This window comes from Camelus ferus, chromosome 13 (assembly GCF_009834535.1).
Source record: "Camelus ferus isolate YT-003-E chromosome 13, BCGSAC_Cfer_1.0, whole genome shotgun sequence".
Taxonomy (NCBI): Eukaryota; Metazoa; Chordata; class Mammalia; order Artiodactyla; family Camelidae; genus Camelus; species Camelus ferus.
Window position 1 is genome coordinate 41,580,868 of NC_045708.1, and position 14,108 is coordinate 41,594,975.

The 14,108-nt window shown below is 48.6% G+C and overlaps 1 protein-coding gene across 5 annotated transcripts in view; it reads right to left on the bottom strand.

The window, feature by feature from the left end:
* Nucleotides 1–14,108, bottom strand: part of DAB1 (DAB adaptor protein 1) — a 385,062-nt gene that overhangs the window by 226,509 nt on the left and 144,445 nt on the right. The window lies entirely within an intron of this gene.

Consider the following 14,108-nt stretch of genomic DNA (forward strand, 5'->3'; position numbering starts at 1 on the left):
TTGAGGTGGAGTCAGAGAGCACAAAAGTTGTTCAACTGTGAATGCTGATTACAGCAGGGGCAGGATCTGGAACTGAATCTCTCTAAATTCAAGAGCAGTGAGTCCTGCAGGCCTACAAAAAGGTCGTATTTGATCAGGTACAAAATCTGGCCCAGAACAAGGCGTCTAGGTCCAGCTCTGTCTCTAACAAACATGCCATGTCTTTAAGCAAGTTAGTCAGTCCCTCTGGTCTTCATGTTCCATATTCATCCATTGGCGCCTCCCTGTGCCACGGCCAACACCACACTCATGCACACAAAGGGTCCGTCAGGCCCTGCCTTCGTCCACAGTCTTAGCTGGAACTGCCTCTCACACCCAGCTGGCATCCAACTTCCTAGACATTTTGGATCTTTTCAGATTCCGGCTTCCTGCCACACTTCGTTTCACCTTGCTTTGTCCTTAAGACCCAAGTCCTTGAATAATTTGTCAGCTCTGTATTTTCATTCTCTTTCTTGTTCAAGCTGTGTTCTAGCCTCTGAGCTAGCCGGTTTCCTGAAGTGGGACAAACCTTAGTCCTCTCCAGAAGCAACCTGGAAGCAGCTTGGTCCAGCTCAGACTTCCCTGACTAGGTGGTCCCATTTTCTAAGCAGCCTTCGGAAACCCCGAGAGTCTAACAGCCACTGTTCCTGGACCAGACCCACCCAGTCCCTGGGCCCACTCTGACGGAGGCAAGATTTGTATCACTGACCTCAAAATCTTAGGGCTTGGCATTAAGTTGTCCCTAGAATCCTAGACTCTGGGCCCAGCAGTCTTACCCAAGTTTCTTTCACTGGCAATCATACCTAAGATCACACATCAGCAGGATGGCTTCCCTGCCCCAAACTGTTTTCCTAACCTGAGATACCCACCCCTGCCTCTCGATCGTGCTGCCAGCTCTTGGGTCCTGCTGGATTGTCTTTCCTACCACCCCAACCTTCTCCAGATGGGAGCCAGAGTTGCACCCCTTTTTGGTGCTATGGTCCTGCCTCCTATACACAAACCGCCCAGGTGTCGTCAGCACCACTCCCAGCTGCCTCCATAACGCTGGCTCTTACCTCCATTCTCCAAAGCTGTGCCCCGTCAGCCTCTCTGGAACTCTGACTGCTGATTAAAGGCTGCCTGATTCAAAATGTAACACTATGTCTAACATTTTTAAAATGTGTCTATGGTGGATAAGGTACGGGCATTAGCTCTTTTACCTCTTCCCATTAATCCACAGAAGGAATGTACTATTATGCCATTTTAAAGATGAAGAAACTGAGATCAAGATAGATGGCCCAGGGTTCCACTGATGTGAAAATCAGAGCCTGGACTTGATCGAGATCCTTTCTGTACTGGTTGGAGTCTCTTTCTACTTACATTAATTTCCTGTGGCTGCTGGAACAATTTACTCCAAACTTGGTGTCTTAATACAATAGAAATTTCTCCGCTCGGAGTTGTAGAAGCCACGAGTGTAAAAGCAGTTTCACTGGGCTGAAATCAAAGTACCGGAAACGCTGTGCTCCCTCCAGAGGCTCCAGGAAAGAATCCTATTCTCGCCTCTTCTGGCTTCTGCTGGTTGCTGGCATTCCTTGGCTTGTGGCCGGATCACTCCTATCTCTGCCTCTGTGGTCATGTTACCTTCTTCTATGTCAGTCTCCCTCCTAAGACACACTTGTAATTGCATTTAAGCTCCACCTGGATAATCCAGGACACTCTCCCTAGCTCCAGATCCTTAATTTAATCACATCCACAAAGTCCCATATAAGGTAACATTCACAGGCTCTCAGGGTGAGAAGAACATGGCTATTTTAGAGGTCATTATACAGCCTGTCACATTAATAAACAATCCATTTCCAATTCCCATTCACTGAAATCACTAATTTTTTTTTTTGGCATTGTGACTATAAGACTAATACTCATCAGAGTGAATTTCCTCAGTTTCTAGAACAACTTGCATGTATTTCTCACATCCATGGCTCATATATTCTTCAGAGCAGCAGGAAAGTAGGCATTAGTCAGCTCCAATTACAGCAAGGGAAATCAAGGCTCAGGGGCATAGATTTTCACCAAGGGTCGCAGGTAAGAAGGAAGCAGGGAAGGTGAGCTCTCAGTAAGTAAACACGACTGCGCTTCTGCCTGACCAATCAGCATCCTCCCCAAACCATTCTCCATCCAACCATTTCCTTTCTCACTTCCAGAAATGTCCTCTCTCCGGCATTCCAAGCAGCTGAGGAGTCACCAGGAGCTCCGTGTACTCTGCCTCTGTCACCCGGAACGGTGCTGTTAGCCCTTCACTTCTAACACATCGAGGTAATGATTGCAATGAGCTTTCTTCCCAAATCACTTTCCTCATCCATAAACTGTGTTACTTTTTCCCCTTGTAATTATTCTACATTTTTGTACTCTGAACTACATTTACCATCTGCTAGCCCAATTACGCAAATGATCCAAATCCTTTTGAATCTGGTTAAATTGTTCGACAGGATTTGCTTGCTCTCCACTTCTAAAATCATCTGTAAACCTGAATGTGACACCGCGAGTCATAAATAGATGGGAGAGGGAAGGTGGGAGGTGGGGTAGGGTGGGGTGGGGGGAGACATGACGGGATGATGTCAGGGAGAGAGTGGGAGGCGCAGGCTCGGTGAGGAGAGTGCATTCTGCACCCCCTCCCCCAGGAGCCGGGGAGTTAATTATATGAACCTCCAAATGTGCAGGTTCAGCACCTCGACGTCGCATTTCCTCATGCTACAGAAAAAAAATGAATTCTTTCTCGCCTCCTTGGAAGATTTTTGTGAGGATTAATGAGACGGGTTTGATTAAGCACCTTGGAGAGCAACACTACGTAGGTAATTGACATCCGGCTGATGCTACATATTAGCTGTTGTGTAACATAAGCTACAGTCAAAAGTGTCAACAATATCCTTTGGTCTCTGCCTTCCCTGTGCAGGGTGTGCTCTGCATCCAGACTCTGTCTGACCTCTTTCAGTTCATGAACCATTCAGTGGACAAAATATATTAAGCACTAGCTGGGGAGCTAATGAACACAGCCCCCAGTCCTTGTCTTCAGGAGCCTCACAGCTGAGCTGGGAGGCCGACCAGTAAAGAGGTGACTGAAACACAGTGGAGTGAAGCCTCGAGGAGGGAAACAGGAGATTCTAGAAGAGTAGAAAGCTACTTAACTCAAACTAGGGCCAGCCTGTTGGGCTGATTCTGTAATGAGAAGTAGCTGAACTACGTCTTAACCAGCAAGCAGGAGTTGGCCTTGAGAGGGGCAGACGAGCACCCCGGGCTGAGCAGACAGCATGTGCACAGACCTAAAGGATGAGAAGGGCAGAGAAGCTTCCAGAAGGTCTGAGGCCCTGCTGGTTCCTGGTGAGCAGAGGCCAAGCAGAATGACAGTGAGAAGCTGCAGAACACCCAGAGTAAAAGACACACACGTGAAGGCACCGTCACTTGCAGTTTACTTAGGTCATAACGAAACTAGTGTATAAGAAGTAATACAGAGATTATTAACCAGGCTTCATGGCTGCACCCACACTCGCGAGGACTCCTCCATACCAGGTCTTGTGCTCGGTGCCCAGAGTCAGAGAGAAAAGGATGACACAGTCTCTGTTTTCTTTCAAGGTGATCACACTTTAGGGTGGGTGATTCAGAGAGTCCTCATGATATTCAAGTTAGAAGACGCCACCATTAACTGGGTGCTTAATGAGTGCCAGGCAGTATAGCAAACTCACTGCACCTGTGATCTCATTTAATCTTCATAAGAACTCCGTGGGAGGGGGAAATCTTTTGGCATACCCATCTAACAGATCATGAAACTGAGGCTCAAGTTATCCAACTTAAGCTATTTATCCAAGCCAGCCCCCTACCCTCAGGAAAACGCAGAGCTACAATTCAAACTTGATTCAGTCTGAACTCAAAACTTGGAAAGTCAACCACTGAGAACCAGATTGCTGAGAGTCAATGAAATGGCATAAATCTCACAGATCCTGAAGTTACACAGCACAGAAAAGGGCCTTTACAACATCCTCTAACCCAGCAAGCCCCATGGTATGAATCAGGGAACTGAGGCACAGAGAAGTCAGGGGACTCAGCCAAGGTCTGAGAGGTCCAGCAATTTTGGTTTCTCATGCTCTACGTAAGCCTCCATCACTCCAAGACCCATGTCAATAGGACCTGGCAGTTTTCAGGCCACACTATGTCAGCTCTTTTCATCAGAGAGGGCTGGTTTCTACTCTGTGGCATCGTAGCATGGTTAAAAAAGCCAATTCTGAAGACAGCCAGCCTGGGTTCACATTCTAACTTCTGATGTGTGCCCTTGGGCTAGTTACTAACCTCTCTGTGCTACAGCTTCCCCGTCCATTAAACAGGGCTCATGATAACAGCTACGAGGCTTGCTATGAGAATTAAATGAGTTACTATGTATAAGGGACTTGGGTCAGTGCCTGGATTACAGTAAATACTCAGTAACCATTAGCTGTATTTACGATTACCACTCCAGCCCTGACCTACTCACACACACTGGCACACTGGCCCTCCGGGAGCCTGCTGCAGCCCCCACCGCCACCCCAGCCTCTGCGAGAAACACAGCGCATCTGGATTTAATTCTTCACACCTGGAAATGAATCTCCTTGGTGTCTGGCATCTGTATTTTTCTCGAAGTGTGGATAGGAATACAACCATTGACTAAAAAATATTTGTTTTATAAAAAAGATGCTAGAGGCTAAAGAGTCCTTTCCGTTTCCTCATATTAGGTATCGCCTTCTAATAGTCTTGATAATTTACCTAATTAACAAATGTTGTTTATCCCTGCTCTCTGCTCCCACTGACTGAAAGCAGACTCCATGCAGGCAGTGGTCCATGTCTATTTCGGTGCATCCCAAGCAGTGAGGAATGTCCCTTCAGGTGTCAGCCTCAGCAAGGATCAGGCCTGCTCCCCATGGGAAGCTACAACGGCAGCCCTAACTCAGCAGGCTCACAGGGCAGGACATGCTCCCCACAGACCCGCTGACGAGTGAATGACGCGTTAGACATGCCACGTACTAGCAGGGTGACCTTGGGCAAGTCACTGCCACCCTAGTAAACTTCAACTACCTTACCTATAAAACGGTAATAATATCGCTTGCCTCACAGATTGTTGTGCAGGAGAGATAGTAAGTGAACAGTAAAAGTACTTTTCTAAAATGAAATGTGGTACAGAGATGTCACTGTTGCTCTTACATATGGAACGACAGGGACGTGAACAGTCATTCATTTACTCATCATTCATCCATCCAGCACCTACACTGAGCAAATTCAAGTGCACAAGGCACAGCCACTGTCCTCAAGGAGTTTACTGGTGGGGGGAGAAAGAGAGGAGGCTTTGGAGGATGGGGTGGTTTCCAGCCAGTCCACAGAGGAAATGTCAGCCAAAAGAGGTGGCATCTAGGAGCGCAGGGCAGAGCGGGGAGGAAAGGGCACAGGCAGGAGAGAGAAGCTACTCAATGTGTTGGGCAGCTTGTACTTGTTAATACTCAGACTCACTCCTGGCACTGAGCATTGCTAGTCCCATGGCACCAATGAAGAATCCAAGCAAGGTTCAGAGAGGTTCAGTGACTTATCCAAGGTCACACAGCTTTCTGTGGTAGAAGCCATATTTGAACCAGGCCTGTTGGACTGCAAACACATCAGATACAATTTTAGGCAAAACCTTCTGAGAGTAGTTTGGCCTCGCCTGTGAGCTGTGAGCATCACTGGTGCCATGTGATGTGGAACTTCAGGGCTCAGGGCCTGTGCTCTGGCCCTGGATGCAACTCACCAGAGCTGCCCACTGGGATCAAGCCTGAGCACCAGACCCCCAGGTTAGCCCACGTCTGCTGGTTGGCCACCACTGCTAATGAGCTGGCAAGTCCCCAAGGGAATCTTGCCTTCTTTTTTTTAGTAGTCAGTGGTTTTAGTCACACAGCCTTTCAGCCTGAACTCAAGAGCTCTTTGTAGGAAAGTCATTTGCATCTCTAAGAGACTCATTTGCATCTACTCAGACCCCTGGGTCTGTGCTTCCCCTTTGTAAGGTACTGAACCCATAATGTGAAGTGTGATCCAGGGCATCCCAGAGCCTCTTCCTTCCAGTACGATGCTCAGGGGCTCACCATCCCTGCATCTGTGCCCCCAGCCAGAGTCTAAGGGAGAAGGTCCCTTGGAAATGCTCTCCCATTCCAAGAACACGCGGGCAGGCCCACTTCCCAGGTGTCTCAGAACACAGTGACTTGCAAGGAGTGTCCCCAGCCAGGCAGCAGGCATTTCATGAGCTCCATGTGGGTGCCAGGCATGTGCCAGGTGGTGTGAGGCCTCTTTCCCTCAAGGAACTTGTATAGTAGGAATTTCTCTCACTGGCATCCACCTCTTAAGAGCAGTGTGACCTGGGCAAATCAGTGAGCCCTTCTGAGTCTGAGTTTCTTCACCTCTGGAATAAGAAGACATGACTATTTTGCTGAGTTGTTGTGAAGATGAAATGAAATGAGGAATATAAAATGCTTCGTGCGGTGCCTGGATTAGCAAGTGCTCGTGAGTGGCAGCTGACGGCAGCAGCAATGGCCATTAGCAATGGCATCAGTGGCGGTGGTCTTGGCAACAGTAGTCCCTGACAGAAAGGAGAGGCAGAGGACCAAAGGCAGGAGTCACGGTAGGGGCGATACTGAGACAGAAGGGAAGGGGGCAGGGCACAATCTTTAAAAGAATGACAGCCTTTGAGGATATGACAAGAACTGGTTAGAATCTTCTATGCCCACGATGGCGGAAGATCCGACTTCCAGTGGACCTTCAGCCTGATCATACACTCACTGGAATACATTAGCCATGCTAAACGACACACCCACAGGTGCCAGACAATTCCCAGGCAGACCATAAACGGCTCAAAAGTCGGCAGGGCTCAATTCGTGGAAATCCCAACCCCTATCTCAAAAATAGTTGGAATAATCTGCCAACTTGTTAGCCTATGAAATTACCCAGGCCATTAAAACTAACCACCCTGCACCCCAGGGCGACTCTCCCTTCTGACCACATTCTGTCTGTGGAGTGTGTATCTCTCTAAATAAACTTTCTTTCACTCTGTTATGGCTGGCTCTTGAATTCTTTCCTGCATAAAGCCAAGGACCCTCGCTTGGCAGGGTGCCTCCGTCCCAAGGACTCACGGGAGACCTGCGACAGGACCACCCTCTCCTGCCTGCCTTCCCCTGCAACAATAGGGTGGCCGTAGGAGAAGCAGCGGCAGTGGTAGCAGCCACAGAAGTACAAAGACGCCAGACCTCTTAGGTATGACGAGGGACTATGAGAAACATGGTATCTCCAAGGTGAAGAACCTGGGAAAGCCGCACTTCTGTCAGAGCTGGAGACAAAAGCAGAGGAGCGGTGGGTGGCCTGGATGCCGTTCACGGACAGCCAGCCTTGGTGCCAACAATTTTTGTTACATTGCTTCTCACATTAAATCGTCCCAATGTTTTTCAGAAGAAGAAAATAGGACTCTAAGTGGCCAGGTGACTTACTCAGGGTTCACAGCTGTTTGACGGTGGAGTCGGGATTTAAGCTCAGGTGTGTTTCATTCCTGTCCCCTGCTCTTTGCTCTTCACTGCAAGGGGCACGCTGCAGACACCAGGAACGTCGGCTCCCCGGCAGCTCCTGAGTCCCCAGAGTCCGGCCTGGGAGGATGCCTTCTTCCACGCTCCCCAAGTGCTCTATATATGTTCACTATAAATAGACACACCTTCTCTATTCACTTCTTGTTTCCTTTCTATACATCTATGTATCTTCATATATACACATACATACAACATGCAAAGCTTTATGTATGTAATATAACAAATCTTCTATATGTATTATATTGCCCTCAGCATTTTGCTTTAGGCCCATCTGTTCATATGTCTCCCTCTGGGCCCCCAATCAAACGATGAACTCTTTGAAGGACAACAGTCTTTTCTACACCCCAGCGCCTACCCTGGCATAAAGCCCGACATATAACAGACTTAATTCACTAAATATCTATTCTTCACCTACTAAGTGTTGGGGACGACTCTAGGCCCTTGGGACACTTCAGTGAACAAAACACACACAAATATTTCTGCCTTTGTGGAACTTAACATTCTGTCAATACACAGGAAACATAATCAATAAGTAAACACATGATTAACGAACGAGGTCAATGAATGAATGACAGAGGATGGCTGCCTGCCTGCCTCTGACCATTTCTAATCTGCGTATGATCCGACTTTCCACCAGAAACTGGACACTGGCATTGTAATTTCCGAGGCACACCTGTGATTGTATCTGATTTCACATGGGTCCTGTGAAGGTTATCAGAGAATCACGTGCCCTATTTTGTGGAGAGGGAGGCTGAGGGTCAGAGCCCTCATGTGCCTTGAACGAAGTTGAACCCCTAGAGTGTGAGGACGCCCAGCACGCCGCCTAAATGCTGAGAGCAGGTCTCGTGGTTGCCCTGAGCCCCGTCCCCCTGCTCCCAGGCTCCCACCTGTGTGGGTGTGGCTCAATTTCCTGCTTTCGAAGGTGAGGCAAAGTTCAGTTTTACTCTCTGGCATTTCTCTTCGATTCCGAGATCTTGGTCTCCACATGTCTCTGATCACCCACTCTCGGCCTTCTTGGTGTGTATGTCGACAGCTCAGGTGTCAACACCAGCAAGAACAGTCATGGTACTAATAACAAATCCACGGCTTACACATACACGCTCTTTCTCAACTTCCAAGGAGTTTTCTAACCTCACTTGATCCACCTGACACCCCTTAGAAGTAGGAGTAGCAGAGGCTGTTGGTTTCATTTTACAGATGGGGAAACGGACCTCCAACTGGGAAGAAGAGGAGACTGGCCAGGGCTCTCCCGGAGGCTGCGCCGCAGAGCCGAGCCGGGATGGGACGCCCCACCCTTCTGCGACATCAGTGGGCTCCCCTCCTCCCACCAGCCCCACGCCCAGCCCCCAGGCACAGTGGATTTGCTCCAAACATCTCATTCACCACCTCCCAAGCTCTGCTCCCTTCCCGTGAGTCAGCGGCTGCCATCCACGCTCACCTTTATGCGGCTGAGATGCGCAGGATGTTGTATGGAAGCCTGTAAAATCTATTTATGGACCTAATTGTCAGTTTCCATGAGTGACAGGCATACAGTGCTTTGACTACCCAGCCTAATGTGTCTGTATCTGACATTTTAAATAGAATTCTCTCTCCCCTCCTCCCTGTTCTTTTAGGAAGTAATTTGAGAGAGCAGGTATTTTTAAATTCATATATCTTTAATTATATCTACACAACTGTCAGAGATTAATGATTTCCTCAGTCTGCCTCTTCTTAAAGGAGAATTTGGAACTTAGGCAATGCTGAAAAGAGCTCCGACGAATGTGCTGTCAGTAACAAAGACACTCGCCAGCAAGGGCTTCGGCTTCAGCCAAGTTCAAGTTCTTGTTGTAGATTAATTTTGCGAGAGGTTTCTATGAATTATTGAGAAAGCAGCAATCGTGGACGGCAAACGTAAATAGATCTATACATGTAAACCAATAAAAAGGCCTGTGACAGACAGGGAGTGAGCTCTGTGGGGAAACATTCCCCTGCCTCCACCCCAAGAAATAAGTAACAATAGGTCCCAGGTGGCATCCAGGACTTTTGACCCCAAAAGAAAAATCTCACCTTCCCATGTAAGCAAACTCAATCTAGAAGCTTGGGGTCAGGGAGGACTTCAGAACGAATCCCATCCAGCTCTCCTGTTTGAGGCCATTTCTGCTGCAATAAAACTCATTTAACCAAGATTTGCTCAATGCCCCTTCGGTGCCAGGCACAAGGCAGGCCAGGGGCACGTGCTAGCCCCAAGGCACGGCCCCTAGAATTGAAGGGATCACAATAGAGAGGGAATAAAAAAACAAGAATCCTCGGCAGACAGTGGGAGAGGCACTGAGGGGTGCTGGTCTGCTGCTCTCAGAAAGAAGCAGAGGCAGACAGCTGGGCACAAGCCCTCCTGCTCACCAGGTGTGTGACGCTGGGCAAGTTCCTCTCCCTCTCTCCCCCAGGAAAATGGGACTGATACTATCTTTCCTTGGTGAGCATCACACAAAATCTGGCTTCTGTTTCCTATGGCTGTCTCATTCCCCCTGCATAACCCCTGTGCCCCAGCACCCTGAATTTCTCACCGTTCCTCCAAAATGCTGTGATTCCTCACACCTCAATACACACAGCATCACAAGCGGCTGGTGCACGTCCTCCTCTTGTTTAATAAACTCCTAATCAACTCTCATGGTCTAGCTCGAATGCCACCTCTTCTGTGAAGCCTTCTCCAGACCCTTGGGAGCACTTATCATTCCTCGAATCCCTGGCAAATACCTTCACGAAGGTGCGTATCAACACTGGACTCTAGCCATTCTCTTGTCCACCCTCTCAACCGGCTGGTATCTCAAGAAAGAAACTGTGTTTCATATTTTATATCCTCAGGGTCTGGCTAGTGACTGGCCCGTGGTAGACAGGTATCCCATCACCTGTTGCTTAAATGAATGAGTAGTGAATGAATGGCCGTGTGGTCAAATGAATGACGAGCAATACGTGCAAAAACCTTGTGAACTGTAATGAAAGAAGCTGTGGTTTAATAAATGTTTACTATGCCCCAGACACACAGGCACCTGCATGTAAGCGCCAATCTACCATAACAACTCCACAGAGCAGACTTGTTTTCAGTACATTTACGGCATGGGTACTGGCCAGTCAGAACTGCTGCCAGTGACCGACAACACCCACCCTTTAGAAACAGTAATGAGCTGAACAGAAGCCCCCAGTGATATTTTTCACGTCCTATGGATCCTGTGTATATAACCTTAATCAGAATAAAGGTCTTTGCAAATGCATTTAAGTATTTTGAGATAAAGAGACCATTCTGGATTATTTCAGTGGGTCCCAAATCCACTGACAAGCCTCCCTGTAACACACAGCAGAGAAGACAGAGCAGAAAGAGATGTGGCCACAGACCAAGGGACGCCAGTGGCCGCCAGGAGCCAGAAGAGACAAGGGACAGATTCTCCTCTAGAACTTCCACAGGGACACCCTGATTTTGGACTTCTAGCCTCCAGAACTGTGACATGAGAGTAAATTTCTGTTGTTTTTCTTTTAAGCCACTAAGTTTGTGGCATTTTTTTACAGCAGCCTCAGGAAACTCATTCAGAGAGTTAGTTTCATCTCGGTTATAAAGACAAGGAAACTGAAGGTTTTCTCCAAGGTACGTGGCTACTCATTCACAGAAATGAGGTGCAGATCCCGGCCTGTCTTATTCCGAAGCCTTTGTGCTCCCTGTGATGTCACGATTCTCCCACAGGCAGCCTCCCAAGAGACCCCTCCCAAGGTTCTCAGGGCAAGTTCTGACACAGACAGGGGCCCAGACCCTCCCTGTAGAGATGCCCACTCACTGGATCTGGGGAAGGGCCAGGGCACCTGGATTTATGATAAATACCCCAGGCAGTTGTGTGCTGTGCAGTGCGATCTAAGAACGACAGTACCAAAGGGTGGGGTCTGCACTCTCACAGTCCTGTATGAGTGCCCACCCTGAAGCACCTATCACATAACACAAAATCAGAAGGATGAGCCGAACCCCAGCTTCAAAGCTGAGCTCTCCATCTCTTCCGCGGGCATCCCCTTCTCCAAGCTGCTGCATCATAAGGGAGTGGATGAGGGCCGGGGAAACAAATACACGGGCTGGTTCTAAACCAAAGCCATTCCAACTCCCCAGAGGGTCTGTTAAATCATTTATAATTCCAAGGAGCTGAAGTAAATATTTAATATTTGATTCCTAATCCATAAATATTTACACGTAGGGATTTCCCCATGTTTGACAAGCCCACCAGCGGTTTCACAGTTTAAGCAAGTGTGACTAATGAAACCTTACAGTCCCCTACCCCAAAGCAAGGAACATCTGGCCACTCTTGCAAGCATCCTGACGCAGGGAGCCGTCTGCGTGTGCCTGGGCTGCAGCCACGATCGCTGAGAACTACAGGGGGATCCAGCTTTGAACAACTGGTTTGGGGCAGGAGAAGAAACAGAGACCAAAAAAAAAAAAAAGAGGGAACAAATGATGCTGCTCTGATAAGTATTCTTGTGGTATTTCCATTGTTAACGTTGTGGTAATTAACATTTAAAATGGGCTTCCAAAGTGAAAACAGTGACAATTGCACTAGAAAATTCACCAAAACTCTCTTTGAGCCCTTTAGAAATCCTGGAAAAACTGGAATGATGTTGGCAGAGTCTCAATCCACACAATCCAGATATATGTATGTGTGTGTGTATATAAATATAAAACTTTATTGAGTTTACTTTATTAAAGATGTAGTATTCTGCTAGGAGCTAAAAAACTAAAAGACCAGTTCAAAATAAAAAGAGGTTCTTACTCTCTTCCTAAATGACTTGCAATAAAAAAAAAAAAAAATAAGAGTCACCACTCATTAAATACCTACTATGTGCCAAGCCCTCTGTTAGGTCCTCTACATATATAATCTCTAATTCTAAAATCCTCATTTTTCTGGGTGAATAGAGAGGTCCTGCGGGTTACGTAGCTTGTCCAAAGTTTTCTTTCTCATACAGTGTGGAGCCAGGTCTCACACAAAGGGCCAGTCAGAGAAGGAGAACACGTGCCAGCTCTTCACAGACGGAATTTAGTGTGGGGGGGACCCTGACAATGGTGTTGGAAAAGCTGAAAAGCCAGAGAAAGAGGAAGTGATCCAGGGATTAGCCAGAGCAGGAAGTTGCGATGAGACCAACAAAAAGAGGAGGTCAAGGACCAGAATGTAGGGGATGGAGTCAGCGAGAGGGGATGGAAGCGTGGCGGGGCTGCCCTGGAGGGCTGCAGCCTTCAGGAGAGGAGCCTTCCTGCAGGACCTGGATCCACAAGCAGAAGCAGAGATAGGGGGACCGATGCCCCAACATCTCCCTTTGCCCCACCCTCCAATCTCCCTCCAGTGCCTTCCACTGGCTGAGCCCAACCCAGAGCCCCCGGGTCTGGAGAGCTTAGGGAAATGGAGTTTTGCAGGGTCAGCGCCCTGGGACACACGGACACCCTGCCGTGCACAGGGAGAGAATGAATCTGACAGCAAACAGGCAAGTGATCAGCACACCAGAACTGTCTTACCCCTTGCCCTTCATCTCCCTGACGCATTACATCATCAGAGGAAGCTGGGATCCAGTCCTGAAGATGCCACTGCTCCCCATGGGACCACAAGCACGCAGCACAACCACTGTGCCTCCGCTTTTGAAGAGCATCCTTGGAGTTGTTGTTCCTGGCCCCGCCCACTCATAGAGCTGCTCCCAGGGTCAGGCAGGATGGCAGGGACGGTGGTGCTCTGCCCACTGTGAGGTCCAGGTGTGCTTGTCCTTACCTTGAACCACATGAGCGGGTTTTCTTTCACTTAACAATACAGCATATCCAGACTCAGCCCTCTCCTCCTGTCCTCCAGGATATTCCCCTCAGCCTCTTACCCTGAGATGCCCCTGGCTCCTCCCCGGCTACCTTGCTCAGTTCTGCTCTTTCCAAGGCTATTTTCCAGGGCCTGGAGAGAGGTGGACGATGTCATATTAGGAAGTGACTGGCTGGTGGCAGGGAGGAAGGCTGAGGATGAATGGAGGCTGCTGCCTGGTAATCCTCTCTAACTCAAAGTATGGCAAGAGGCAGCAAACAATCATTTCTTGTGACTGAGACCAGATCAAAGGATTAAGGGGTTTTCCGTAAAGAAGGGTTGGTGTTCAGTCATGAAAATTATAACAGTCGGGCTGCTGAAGAGAACAGCTAGCTAGATGAGCGTCTGACACTAAACCCTCGGATGCCTGTGAAAAGCCTGAGTTCTTCCAAGGAGAGAGGCCAAGGAAAGGGCAGAGCGCTGGGCGTCTGCCCAGGAAAGCTGCCGTCACATCCCAGGGCCTGTCTGCATACCTGCCTGCCCCCCACCCCCGGAGCGGGGGTTACTGGCTGAGCCTCTGAGCTCTTCTACTAAAGGGATGCCATCACCCCATTTATGAAACACGGAGCCCAAGCCAGGCACACTGCTCTGTGAGCCGTCTCACACCAGTCCTCATAAGAGCCCTGCAGAGCAGACACAAGTACTTTCCCTTAAT